This window comes from Protopterus annectens, chromosome 3.part1, assembly GCF_019279795.1.
Source record: "Protopterus annectens isolate FY-2018-M chromosome 3.part1, PAN1.0, whole genome shotgun sequence".
NCBI lineage: Eukaryota > Metazoa > Chordata > Ceratodontiformes > Protopteridae > Protopterus > Protopterus annectens.
Genome location: NC_056732.1, coordinates 479130229 through 479142691, shown reverse-complemented (window position 1 = coordinate 479142691; position 12463 = coordinate 479130229). Strand labels below are relative to the sequence as shown.

General features: G+C 38.6%; 1 protein-coding gene across 2 annotated transcripts in view; it reads right to left on the bottom strand.

Annotated features, from left to right (window-relative positions):
• The window catches only part of COL14A1 (collagen type XIV alpha 1 chain), a gene marked incomplete at its 3' end in the record, with an annotated part of 1869522 nt that overhangs the window by 1524974 nt on the left and 332085 nt on the right, over positions 1–12463 (bottom strand).

Sequence of the window (12463 nt, the reverse complement as noted above, 5' to 3'; positions counted from 1 at the left end):
TGGCAATATCTGTGGGTTCAGTTTATTTTTTGTTGTTGTGAACCAACTCTGAGCATATCTGAGGGTTTCCGCCCAGGTTTCTAACATAGCTGAAGAAAGCTTTGTGGTTATCTTTAGCATCCTTAGCGATTTTTCTCTCAAAGTTGGCATTGGATGTTTTTATGAGAGAACGTAGTTTTCTGCTAATGTTGATCAGAGATGTCTTCCCTTCATGGGATTTTGCTCTGACGTGCAGTAGCTTCCTTCTTTTGTTATACAATTTGTTTATGGCTGAGGTCCACCAAACAGGATGCTTACCTTTGGTGGAGAGGGACTTGGATTTATTTGGGATTGCATGATCCATGCATTCTTGGAGATGTCCATAGAAAGCATTTGTGAAGGATTCTGCATTGTGGGATGTGGTATCCACTAGCACAGTGGGCTTAAAGGATACCATCTCAGTCTTAAGAAGAGTGAAGTCTGCTTTTGAGAAGTTTTTCACTGTGGTCTTTTGTGCTGGGGGTGGAGGTGGGATATGTATATACAGGGTGATTAGTTTGTGGTCAGATCTCACTAGTGAGGGGTATACTTCCGGTGTGGAGCATTTTGTCCCCATGTTTGTGATGATCAGGTCTAGTATATTATCTCCCTAGTGGGAGAGGTGACTAGTTGTTCCAGTGCATTTGAATTTATGAATTCCAGGAACCTTTGGGCTAGGGTATTAGGGCTAGAATAATGTACCCAATCTATGTTTGGGTAGTTGAAGTCTCCCAGTATGATGGTATTTTGTGATACATTCATATCCTCCAATGTCTTCAGGAAGACTGAGTGGGGTTCTTGAGATTGGGAGGGTGGTCTGTAACATGCTACCAGTTGTATAGCAGTTTTGCTTATGGTTAGTTGCACCTGTATGGTCTCTGATGCTTCATGTGTTGCTACTAACCTGGAGGTGTGGGTGTCCTTGATGAATATGGACACTCCCCTCCTTGTGGTTCGGCCCAGGTTTTGGGGCGAAAAGCATGATACGAGGTATAGCCTGGTAGCTGGGGTGCTCTCAGGAGCCTTGAACCAGGTTTCAGTTACTGCACAGACGTCAATGTTCTCCATGCTGAGGAGTGCATCAAGTGCCTGCATCTTGAGATTTAGACTTCTGGCGTTGAGCAGCATTACCCTTGGTTTTTTTCCATTTTTGTTTTCTAAGGAGATGGGTTTGTCTTTTGAGCCTTGCCTAAAAAGGCACTATGGGGTGGCAAGAGCCTTAGCCAATATCCGGAAGCCCAGTGGTGACAGGTGTAAGCCATCCCTTGCGGCAGCGTGGCTTGTCCAACATGTCATCCCAGGCAGACAGACATTGGATCCCCTTAGAATGACACCAGTACTTGAGCCAATTATTAAAGCTGATCATCTTGTCTTTGTATTGTGGTATCATTCTTGGTGAGGGCAAGATGCTGCTCAGGGTCAGGGTCATACCAGCCTGGGCTACATAATCGGAGAGCTCCTCTATGTCTCTTTTCATGTAGTCCAGGGAGGTACGTCTCAGGTCATTCACACCAGCATGGACAATGACGGAGTCATATTTGTACTTGCTTTGGAGTGACCTGAGTGCGTGTGTTATGTGGCAGATCCTAGCTCCCGATAGACAGCTCACAGTCATCCTCTCCTTGTTCAGCCTGGTCAGCGGGACATCAGTGTGTCTGACTATAGAGTCACCTATTACTAGTGTATCAGGCAAGGTGTTTGGCCTTAAGGGCTGTGATTGGTTGACACACTGATTTATTGAAGTATGTGTTGCATGTGTTTTGTTTTGAGGTGGTGGATTTTTGGATGTCTGCTTTGGGAGCCTCTGTTGTTTTGGTAAGTTTTTTATTAGAGCGACTGAGTATGTCTTTGTGTTTTTATGTGTTTGGTTTGCAGTTGTGGTAGGTCTATGTGGGACTGGGATTGTTGTGTGTGTGGTTACCATCTCCTCCTGTCTGGTCATGCCAGCCCTGAGTTGAGAGAGTTCAGCCTCCAGTTTGGATATATAGTTGCATCTCTCACATGTATTTGTGTTTGTTGGGAGGAGGAAAGGGTTGTCTGTGTACATGAGACAATTGTAGCATTGTCTCAAGATACCCAGATTGACCAGCTGAACTGGAGAGGACGCCAGTAATCTACCACTCGACATGCTAGAACAGTATAAGGGAATGCTGTACCTTTAAGGGAAGTGGATATTCACAGGGGTGGTAAGTAGATGTAGTTCTTTACTTAGTACGGGAGTGCTTACTTAGTAGAGAAGTATTGAGAACAAGTGCTAGGCTTATAATATAGTGAGTAGTCTGATTATACTAAGAGTAGAGCTTCCTTAAGGGAAAATTTGAAGAGCAGACCTGGCGGAGCCAGAAGAAGTTTAACCTTGTTTAACCGGTGCTGTGCTATGTGCACAACTGTGCAAAGCCATTCAAATGCGGATTTTAAACAGTGAACTACAAAAGAGCTAGAAATAGTCCAAAACAACCAATTACTACAGCTTCTTGTGCTGAGGCCACTTCCTACAGGGACAGGTAGGCTGCGCAAGGCTCCCCACTCCCACTGGTGAGCAAAGAAACTTCCTTCTATCCAAGTAAGGTAATGGACAACACAGGAACTACACCACAGCCCAGAATACAGCAATGCCTGTAAACTGGTCTAAACTAGTCGAGGAGAGGCGGAAAACAAGGATTATTTTTGTTTTTGTTTTTGATAGAAACACACAGAAAATGCAGAAACAGTGATAAATCAGTTACACAGGCTAGCACACTTTAGTGGGCAGCCTCAACAGTTAAATTAAACAAACAAACAAACAAACTTTCGATCAAATTCGACTAAAATGTAACTTTAAGTGCAGATTTTAAAATAATGCAGCAAACAGTTAAAAAACAGTTCAAGCTAGTTCAGGGTAAGCTACAGAAGCTATTCCAAGTGAAAATAAGCAAAGACACTTAAATCCAGAAAGTAGTCACTTTTCTGAGTTCCCTGCTGCTAGGACCACTCTGCAGGACCACGAGGAGCTTGTCTGAGCAGCATAGCCAGAAAAACGCCCAGAGGCGGATTTTAAACAGTGAACTACAAAAGAGCTAGAAATGGTCCAAAACAACCAATTACTACAGCTTCTTGTGCTGAGGTCACTTCCTACAGGGACAGGTAGGCTGCTCAAGGCTCCCCACTCCCACTGGTGTGCAAAGAAACTTCCTTCTATCCAAGTAAGGTAATGGACAACACAGGAACTACACCACAGCCCAGAATACAGCAATGCCTGTAAACTAGTCTAAACTAGTCAAGGAGAGGCGGGAAAACAAGGTGTGTGTATGTGTGTGTGTGTGTGTGTGTGTGTGTGTGTGTGTGTGTGTGTGTGTGTGTGTGTGTGTGTGTGTGTGTGCGCATATGTGTGCATAGCTCTCAAGTGTACCTCATTACAAGAAACATACCACATTTCGGGACTTAAAAAGTTCATGTTCCTCGAAGTTCCACATTGAAAGGCTCTGTCACACATTCATTTTTAGCAATTTTTAACTGATATTCATGCTAAATAGAAATAAATCATATTAATTCATTAAACCATATTTTTATAAGTAACACCAGCCTATTTTAACCATCCTATGACCTTCCTTGTTGAAGTTGCTAGTAAGTCATTAGTTTGTGTTCCATATTTTGCCCATTTGTTCCACATTATGAAGGCCACTGTTCCTCATTTTGGAGATGGAACGTTGAGACCTATGTGTGTGTGTGTGTGTGTGTGTGTGTGTGTGTGTGTGTGTGTGTGTGTGTATGCCTGTGTGTGTGTCTATATGTGCATATGTGTGCTTGTGCGTGTGTATGTATGTACATGTGTGTGTGTGTGTGTGTGTGTGTGTGTGTGTGTGGTGTGTGAGATGGGTTGACAGCTGTAATTACATAAGCAATGTGCTGATAAGCACTTGTAGCAAACATTTCTGTGAATTACATTTCCTGAATTCACAGAAAATGCTTCTTTTGTCCACAGCAGTTTTCACGAGTGTATGGATATTTTTCTGAATCCTGGTCTTAGTATTATTAAGAAATGGGATATAATAAGCCTTGTAAGACACATAAAATAGAATGTAATGATGTTATATATATATATATATATATATATATATATATATATATATATATATATATAGCTAAATTAAATGTATGTATTCCTTTGCATAGGAGTCATTGTTGGCTATGTTGGCAGGGGCTTTGAAACTTTATACCATCGCTTAGTAGGCAATAGTTTGTTTTGGAGACATTTTTCAGTATTTTACTCCTGTAGGGGTGTCAGGTTTGATCTTTACTTCAACTGAGACAGATTTATGATCTGATCTAAAGAGGGAGGACAACACACAGGGGTAGTGCAGTGACCCCCCCCATTGGTGAGTATTATGTCCAGGATATTTGAGTCCCTTGTGGGGGTGCAGAGCAACTGTTCTAGGCCATTTGAATTAACATCCAGGAACCTCTTACTGATCATGTTTGTGCTCATGTAAGCTGCCCAATCTATGTAAGGATAGTTGATAGTTCTCATGACCAAGGTGTTTGGCTGTATACTGAGCGACTCTAGCAAGTCCAAGTGGACGGTGTGCTTCTCCTGGTTCATTGTAGGGGACATGTAGCCAGCGATGAAGTGGAGAGGTATGTTGCCTATAGTCAATTGGATCTGGAGTAGCTCAAGAGATTCATACTGTTTCATCAGTCTCGTAGTATATTTGGATTTAATAAAGATGGATACACTTCCACCTCTGGTTCTTTCACATTTGTTTTGGGGTATGAATGTGTGAAAGACATTGTAGCCTTGTACAGCCTGGGTGCTCTCAGCAGCCTTGAACCAGGTCTTAGTGACTGCACAAGTGTCAGCATCTTCCAAAGTGAGGAGTGCTTCCATGGAGTGCAGTTTACTGTTTAAGATGCTAGCATTAAGCAGCATGACCTTGAATTTGTCTTTAGTGGATTTCTTCACATTAGAAGTTTTGTTGTTTGGACATTGCCTAAAAAAGGCACTATGGAGGAGGCAAGTGTCTTTGGTAGTATGCAAAAGCCTTGAGGAGACAGGTGAAGGCCATCTCTGGCAAAGCAGCAAGGATTGTAGACTATGTCTTCCCAGGCAGACAGATACTGGATCTCTCTGGAGTGACACCAGAAGCTAAGCCAATTATTGAAATCAATAATTTTTTGTCTGTATTGTGGCATCATCCTAGGTGAAGGTAGAATGCTTCTTAGGGCTAGGGACATACCTGCCTGGGACACACAATCTGAGAGTTTGGTCATGTCTGTCTTCATATAGTCCATTGAGGTATGTCATTCACTCTAACGTGTACTATGAGAGAGCCATAACAGTACTTGTTGCTCAGCAACATGACTGCGTACATGATCTGATGGATCCTGCCACCTGATAGGCAGCTGATCATAACCCTCTCCTTGTTCAACCTGATGAGGGGAACATGTATGTGTCTCACTATTGAGTTGCCTATGACCAGAACATTAGTTTTTGAAGTGTTTTGCCTTAGGGACTTAATTGTTGAGACACTGTGTGTTATTATATGTAATGGTGGATTCTGTTCATGTACCAGTATATGTATGTTGTTTGTGCTTGGAAGATCTCTGGTCTTTTGGTAAGCTCTTAGGGATTACCTCCGCTTATGTGGGTTTCTGTGCCTTGACCTTATCTTGTGAGAGAGGGGAGTTGTGTGTGCTGACAACCTGTTGTATGTCTTGTATATTGTTCTGTGAGAGGACTGATTCTAATTTCATAGTATAGTTACATCTCTCACATGCTGTCTTTGTTTGCTTTAGGAGCAAGTGGCTGTCAGTATTCAAGTCAATTACTACATTGCCTCAGCATGCCCATGTCAATCAGGTTGGCTGGACCAATGGTGGGAAACTATCCATCCATTACGCCAGGTATATATTGATGTAACTAGTAGGGATGTGCTAGATGGACCAGGGTTTGCTTGTGAGACTAACAAAGGTGCCTATTCTGTGGAGGGCTAAGAGTGGAAGACTGTGTCAGTGCCTCAGAATACACAACTGAGTTGTTCGCAAGGGAGCAATGCATAACTCCATTGTGCACAGACAGGCAGTGGTGCTAAGGAGGGTTGTCTAGCAGATATCAAGGGAAAATTGTGTTTCTAAGTGTTTGCATATATACATGACATCACTAAACCTCGCAGCATGATGTGCAGCTACACAGAAACACAGGACTTAAATATAAGTGCTAACCAATAGGAAAGCCCAAAACTGAGCCTTTTTCCAGGATTCCCCAAGTCAAATGCATCCTGGCCTGCACATGTCTGCCACAAGGATGTAGGAGGACCTTCTTAATGTAGGATGGCTGGTTTTAATACTCAGGTAATATCAAACCGCCTAGATTCAGCAAAACTGGATCTAGCCTATGCTATGAAATACAGAAGTACTAGAAATTCAAAGTGCAAAAAATCAGTCACAGCAGTAAAAACAGCAAAAATGAAGCAGCAATTGAGCAAAATACTATACAAAAAAGTACAATGCAAGCTTAAAATATTTTTTGGTGAACAGAGTGGATGCCTTGGATTGTCTTCTGTGACAGTGTGGGTCTTTGTTGAGACCCTTTTCTACCCCATGCCATGTACTGTCATCTCTTTGACAAGTATTTGTTATCCCCAGTCAGTTTGGGGTCACCAGCCACCTCCCCTGAACTAGCATAGTGAGATTACAAGGAGAAGGGGATTCAAGAAGTGCCACTGCTGCTTGTGGAGGCTGGATTTAACCTGTATGACCCTATCCTCCCTCTGACATGCTGAGCTGACAATACAGGTGGGGGCAGCAGGTGCTTCTTCAGGGAGCATGCACCAGGCAACTGTCATAACCATGGCTTTACTCCAGTCATTGCACTACCCCCAGCATAATTCCACCCCCCAAGCAGAGGGCAGCAAGGATCTGCTCTGCCTCATCTTTCTTCCTCTTTCTCCTCCCCCTCCTCCTGTGATAGCTCCAGGAGGTATAAGACTTTCTCCTTCTAGATTAATGGAACACCAGACAGGTCTATGTAACAGCATGTGTACAACTCTTTAATAGCATAAATTGCTAACTAACAGGATAACTTGAATGATTTGAACTCAAAGCTGCTATTTTATAATTAAGACGTAGGGTGGAAAAAACACTGCACCATTAAGTGAGGTCTGAAAACGGTTTTGGTATGGAAGGGTGGGTTTAAGACATAATTATAAATGAAACATTACTGTAGCCTTAGTTAAATTTGTAATGGCACAGTGACATGCTGTGATTTTCTCGTTCCAGTCAGGGTTAGACAAATGCACATCAGTTGTTGCTTCCTCTGGTGCGGGATTCTTCAGATGTGTAATTCAAATTTTACAATTTCAGATCATAAGCTTTGTGGTTATGGCCTGCTGAAGCAGCATTTCCTGGTCTACTGATATTTAGTCAAGTAAAAGAAGTATGAGTGTTTTCTAGTCTACATGAAAAGCTGCTGTCTGTGGCCAAATGAATGGTTTGACATGTAATTTGCAAGAAACAAATCTGTGTAATGATACAAATCCAGAAGTGAAAACAGGCCAGTTCAAAATTCCTTGCTTAAATTACATTTAGCACACAAGCCATAACAATACATTCTTAAAAATTTCATGACAACAAAAAACATAGTCAAGTTAATTTAAATATGTACATAAGAACATTTATTTTGTTTTTCTATATTCAGATATCATAGTTTTAACATTAGGCCTGGGCCTTACATTTTCACCTGAAGAGAAAGAGCTGTCAGTTATAAAAACAGAATGAGTAAATCAACAGAGTTACTTCTGCATCCAGAAGGTATGCCTAGCAGATAATATATGGAACATTATCAGGAATATAGCAAGCATGTATGAAAATTATTACTTTAGATATTAAGGCAGACAGAAAAATAAGTGTTTTTTTTCAAAGCAAAATGGTGGAATGGTAATGGACTGTAGCAGTGAGGTAGGAAAAAGGAGATATACAGCGTAAATAAGTAACAGTACATAAACAAGATTTTTAGTAAAACGTAACTGTGTAGTGTTACTGTGACACAAGCTATATGAACTTTAATAATGAAAGATAAAAGAGATAACTGAAGAGGTAATTGAGTTATGTTGCAGTTTTGTTTTACTTCATTTGTATGATATGTCAAGCTCAATGTATAAGTCTTGTCCAAAAAAAAAAAAATCAGAAAAATACGTAAGAAACAAAATATTTCCAACAGAAATCAAAATGCATTACACTGAATACTAAATATGAAACCAAACATACTTACAGTTCCTAAGTATATATATATATATATATATATATATATATATATATATATATATATATATATATATATACATATTACAAAATATATAATACTTGCACCCGTGTCATAACTGCACAAATAAAGTATTTCATCAGACTACATGCAGATTTCAGGCTATTGTGCATTTGGAACGGTTTAAAATACAAGACCAATTATTCTAGGATGAGCCAAAGTGAGACCCAATGAAAGTATAATCACAGCACCGCTTATTCACTTTGCATGCAGCATTACAACATTTGGATTCCTTTCTGTAATTACAAGAAAAACTGAATATTGTGGTTTGACAAACCGAGTTAACATACTTTTTAATACCTCATTTTCTGTGGCTTCCCAATGAACCATCAAGGGAAATTTGGCCAAGTTCCAACTTTCCAATCAAATGTTTTCTTACATTAGAATTCCTAGATTTTCTCTGAAGCTTTTTGCTGTTCTATATATAGTGCAGCAATGTAGTGTATGTGTGTGTGTGTGTGTGTGTGTGTGTGTGTGTGTGTGTGTGTGTGTGTGTGTGTGTTTATATGTGTGATACCTTTATACTATATTGGGGATTTTCTCTTTTCCCAACTTTTCCAATGCCCAATCAGTTGTGATTGAATCATTACTTTTCAGATGGTCATGTCTTGCTCGATTGTGGGACAAGATATTTTTATGCACTTTTGCACATGCCTTCTATCCTGTAACAATACTGTACATATCTATAATTAAATGTTGCAGATTAAACACATGTAACATTTAACAAAATTATGCTGTTCTGATGTTAATATTACAAATCCATATGGGAATGTACATAAAAATATTTTGTCTTGCAACTTCAATGGCAAGATGGAATCTCTGTGCAATATGACTTTAACACAGGTAACATTTGTTCACAGGCTTGCACCCAAATTCATATTTACTAACATGGTTAACCACTAAGCACAGTATAAAGAATAAAAAAAAACATAGAACATAAGGTAAAGACTAACTAGATCATACAAATATGCTAGGTCAAACAAACAGTACTTTGTGAAGCCACAGTGCATCATAAGGAAAGGAAAAAAGTGCCAGGACTTGTTGTAGGACTCATTAGAAGTCACAGTGTTGCAGAATATAGTGTATATGATGGTTAATTATTAGCAGTTACCTTCTTCAGGAAGAAACAGCTCAAATAATTTATAGCCAAAAACATCAACAGCAGGATTTTAAAAAGAATATAAAAATGAATAGGCAAGATTTCTTTTAAAAATTTGTTACCGAGGGAAGTGGACTCATCTCAGAGATCTTTTTTAGGTATAATCCAGGCAGAAAGGGCAAAGTCAACTGCTATACAGAATTTTTAGTAACTTATAAGAGTGGAGATCTTTGAGAGACGTGAAGAAGCCAAGGTACTCAGGAAAAACAAATTTGCTAACCCTATCCTCTAGAGCTCACTTTAATTCTGGTGTACTTAAAAGCTCAAAACTCAGTCCTATTTTATTCTTTTGCTTGTTAATTACTTCTCTCAAGAACTTTATAAAATTAATAACTGTTCATGTTGATGATCTCATTTAACTGAACTCCTCCAGGATTTCTTACCATTTTAATTGATATTCAGGTCGACTTTGATAAGGCATTCCTCTGGCTTTCCCAAACAGACTCACAGTGAACACATCCAAAATGTAATCTACACCTTTCAGCACACACCAAAGACTAACTAGTTGACCCCATTTAAATGACACATACCCCACCAAAAGATCATTTAACACATTTTCAAATTTAAGCACCACACTGTTCTTGATCCTACTCTTACATTTTATTAACAAAGCAAATGTATTGCCTCTAAAGTTCTTCCATAATGTAAGCTATCCTTGAATTGCTCCTCTTGTTTCATCTGATACCAGGGACTGTAATGCCCAAACATTCTCATCCCAAAACTGCACTATTGCCTTTTTCTTATTGCTGCAGTTACCTCTTAAAAATGCAACATCCCTCAGGAGCTCCTGAATAAAAATTGTCACTTTATTAACATCTCACTTCCTAAAACACCCATTGTTACTTACTTCTTTCCACCAAAATCCTCCTATATAATCATAGAGACTCCTTTCTTCTTTCTTACAAGTATCCACAGACTCATTTTCCTGTTGAGTGGCATCCCTTATCTTATCTTTTCTCAGTACCTTAAAAGAATTTGCATTTCTCCTATCAACTCCTGTTTCAAGCAGATATTAAAAGTACACTGCTTTTCTGAAATTCATTTCCAGTGATTCAACAAACCACCTTACATTATTTATTCTAGTGCACTGTTTAGATTATTTTCCATATACCTTAAATATTTCTTTTCACTAATCCTTTTGGCTGTTACACACACACACTAAGAATACACATGATTACCATTAATTTTATCTACTCATCATTTTATCTAATCACAAATTATCAAAATAAAAATCACTGAAAACTTATTTCATTGAAAACACATTTCACAGAAATCTATAAAAAGCCATAGATAGCTTTTGCCAGTATAATCTAAGGCGTTAGAACAGTAGGACTTGCAAGGCAAGTTAATCTAGAGAATAATTTATTTTTTGCCAGCACACAGTCTTGTACTATATCAAAACCTCTCAAGAAGCAGGTGAAATGAAGACAGGTCCCCTGAAAACACACTTTATTCACAGATGGATTGAGCACTTTCATAAGATTGTAACAAAACTTCATCAGAATCAATTCCAATACAACTGTATCAACCATAAATAGTTTGAATAAAAGTCACCTGACCTATCCCACCAATACAATCCTTTAATTAATAAACATTAAGCCAATAATTACTAATAAAAAACCCAGTATATGAAAAATATATATAAAAAAATAAGATACTCTAAAAATAAATAAATGTGAATGTAAAAAATACTACTGCAAACATAATAGGACCTTAACCTCAAAACAGTGGCTATAGAAATGGATTCATTCAAACCAGGAGGAACCACAGCGTTTAACCTTAGTTTCCAAATCAATTCCTTGTATTCAATTAGGTCACACCAAGGCCGCCCAAAGAGGGTTTGTGAACTTTGTCTATAGCAAAAAACAAAAAATCATGGTCTGGATGGTCCACTAAGTGACCTCAAAGGGAGTTACTCATTTTTTTGTTCCTAATTTCATATAAATGTTCATATATTCTCTCCCTAAACTGATGGACAGTTTTACCTACATAACAACTGGGACATTTTTGACACAAGGCCAAATAAATAATACTGACAGTTTTACAAGTGAGATGAGAACTACTCCTAACTAAAATATTGTTAACTTTGACTTGACTTTTTTCCAAGAGACATGAACACTGACTACAACATCTACACTTAAATGTACCACTTTTTTGTGGCTAGTGTACTGTGTAAATTTGTCATTAAGTTCCAACAAAATTTTAATACATCTAGCACGCCTGGTAAAAAGTAAAAAATGTAGAAGGAGGTTTTGTTTTATTCATTGGTTCTCAGTTTGTGTCTTCAGTTTTGTACTATATCAACATCTTTTAGAAGTCTGTGTTTATGTACCACTTATTGTGGCGTTTTCTCATTTATCTGCAATTTTATCATGGAGTTAGTGTATATATGCATATATATATATATATATATATATATATATATATATATATGTGTGTGTGTGTGTGTATATATATATATATATATATATATATATATATATATATATGTAAATATATTATATATATATATATATATATATATATATATATAAATATATATATACACACATATATAAGTAAGGGGGTTGTGGGGGTACAACAGTATGATGCATAGGAGACACTCCAGGTGCAGTTAACCCTTGAGGGAACATGGGCGAAATTCTTGGCTAGGCTTAAAGGGCCTCTGGGCCAATAGCTTAGTACCATCCTATGAATCTATGACAAGACTCCCATTCAAATCATAGCTAGCTACAGGCCCCCAACTTTGACTCAAGATGCCCACACCACCTATCTGGACCTCTTTGAATCTGTCAGCATTTAACCCTTTACCCTAATCCTGGGCAACTTTAACTATCCAACCATAGATTGGAAGCACTACTAATGCCAAAATACAAATGCCCAGAGATTCCTTTATTTTGTCAGTGCTAATGCCTTTGACCAGCTGGTCGACAACACCACAAGAGGTGAAAATATCTTAGACTTGGTATTAACCAACATTAGTAACCACT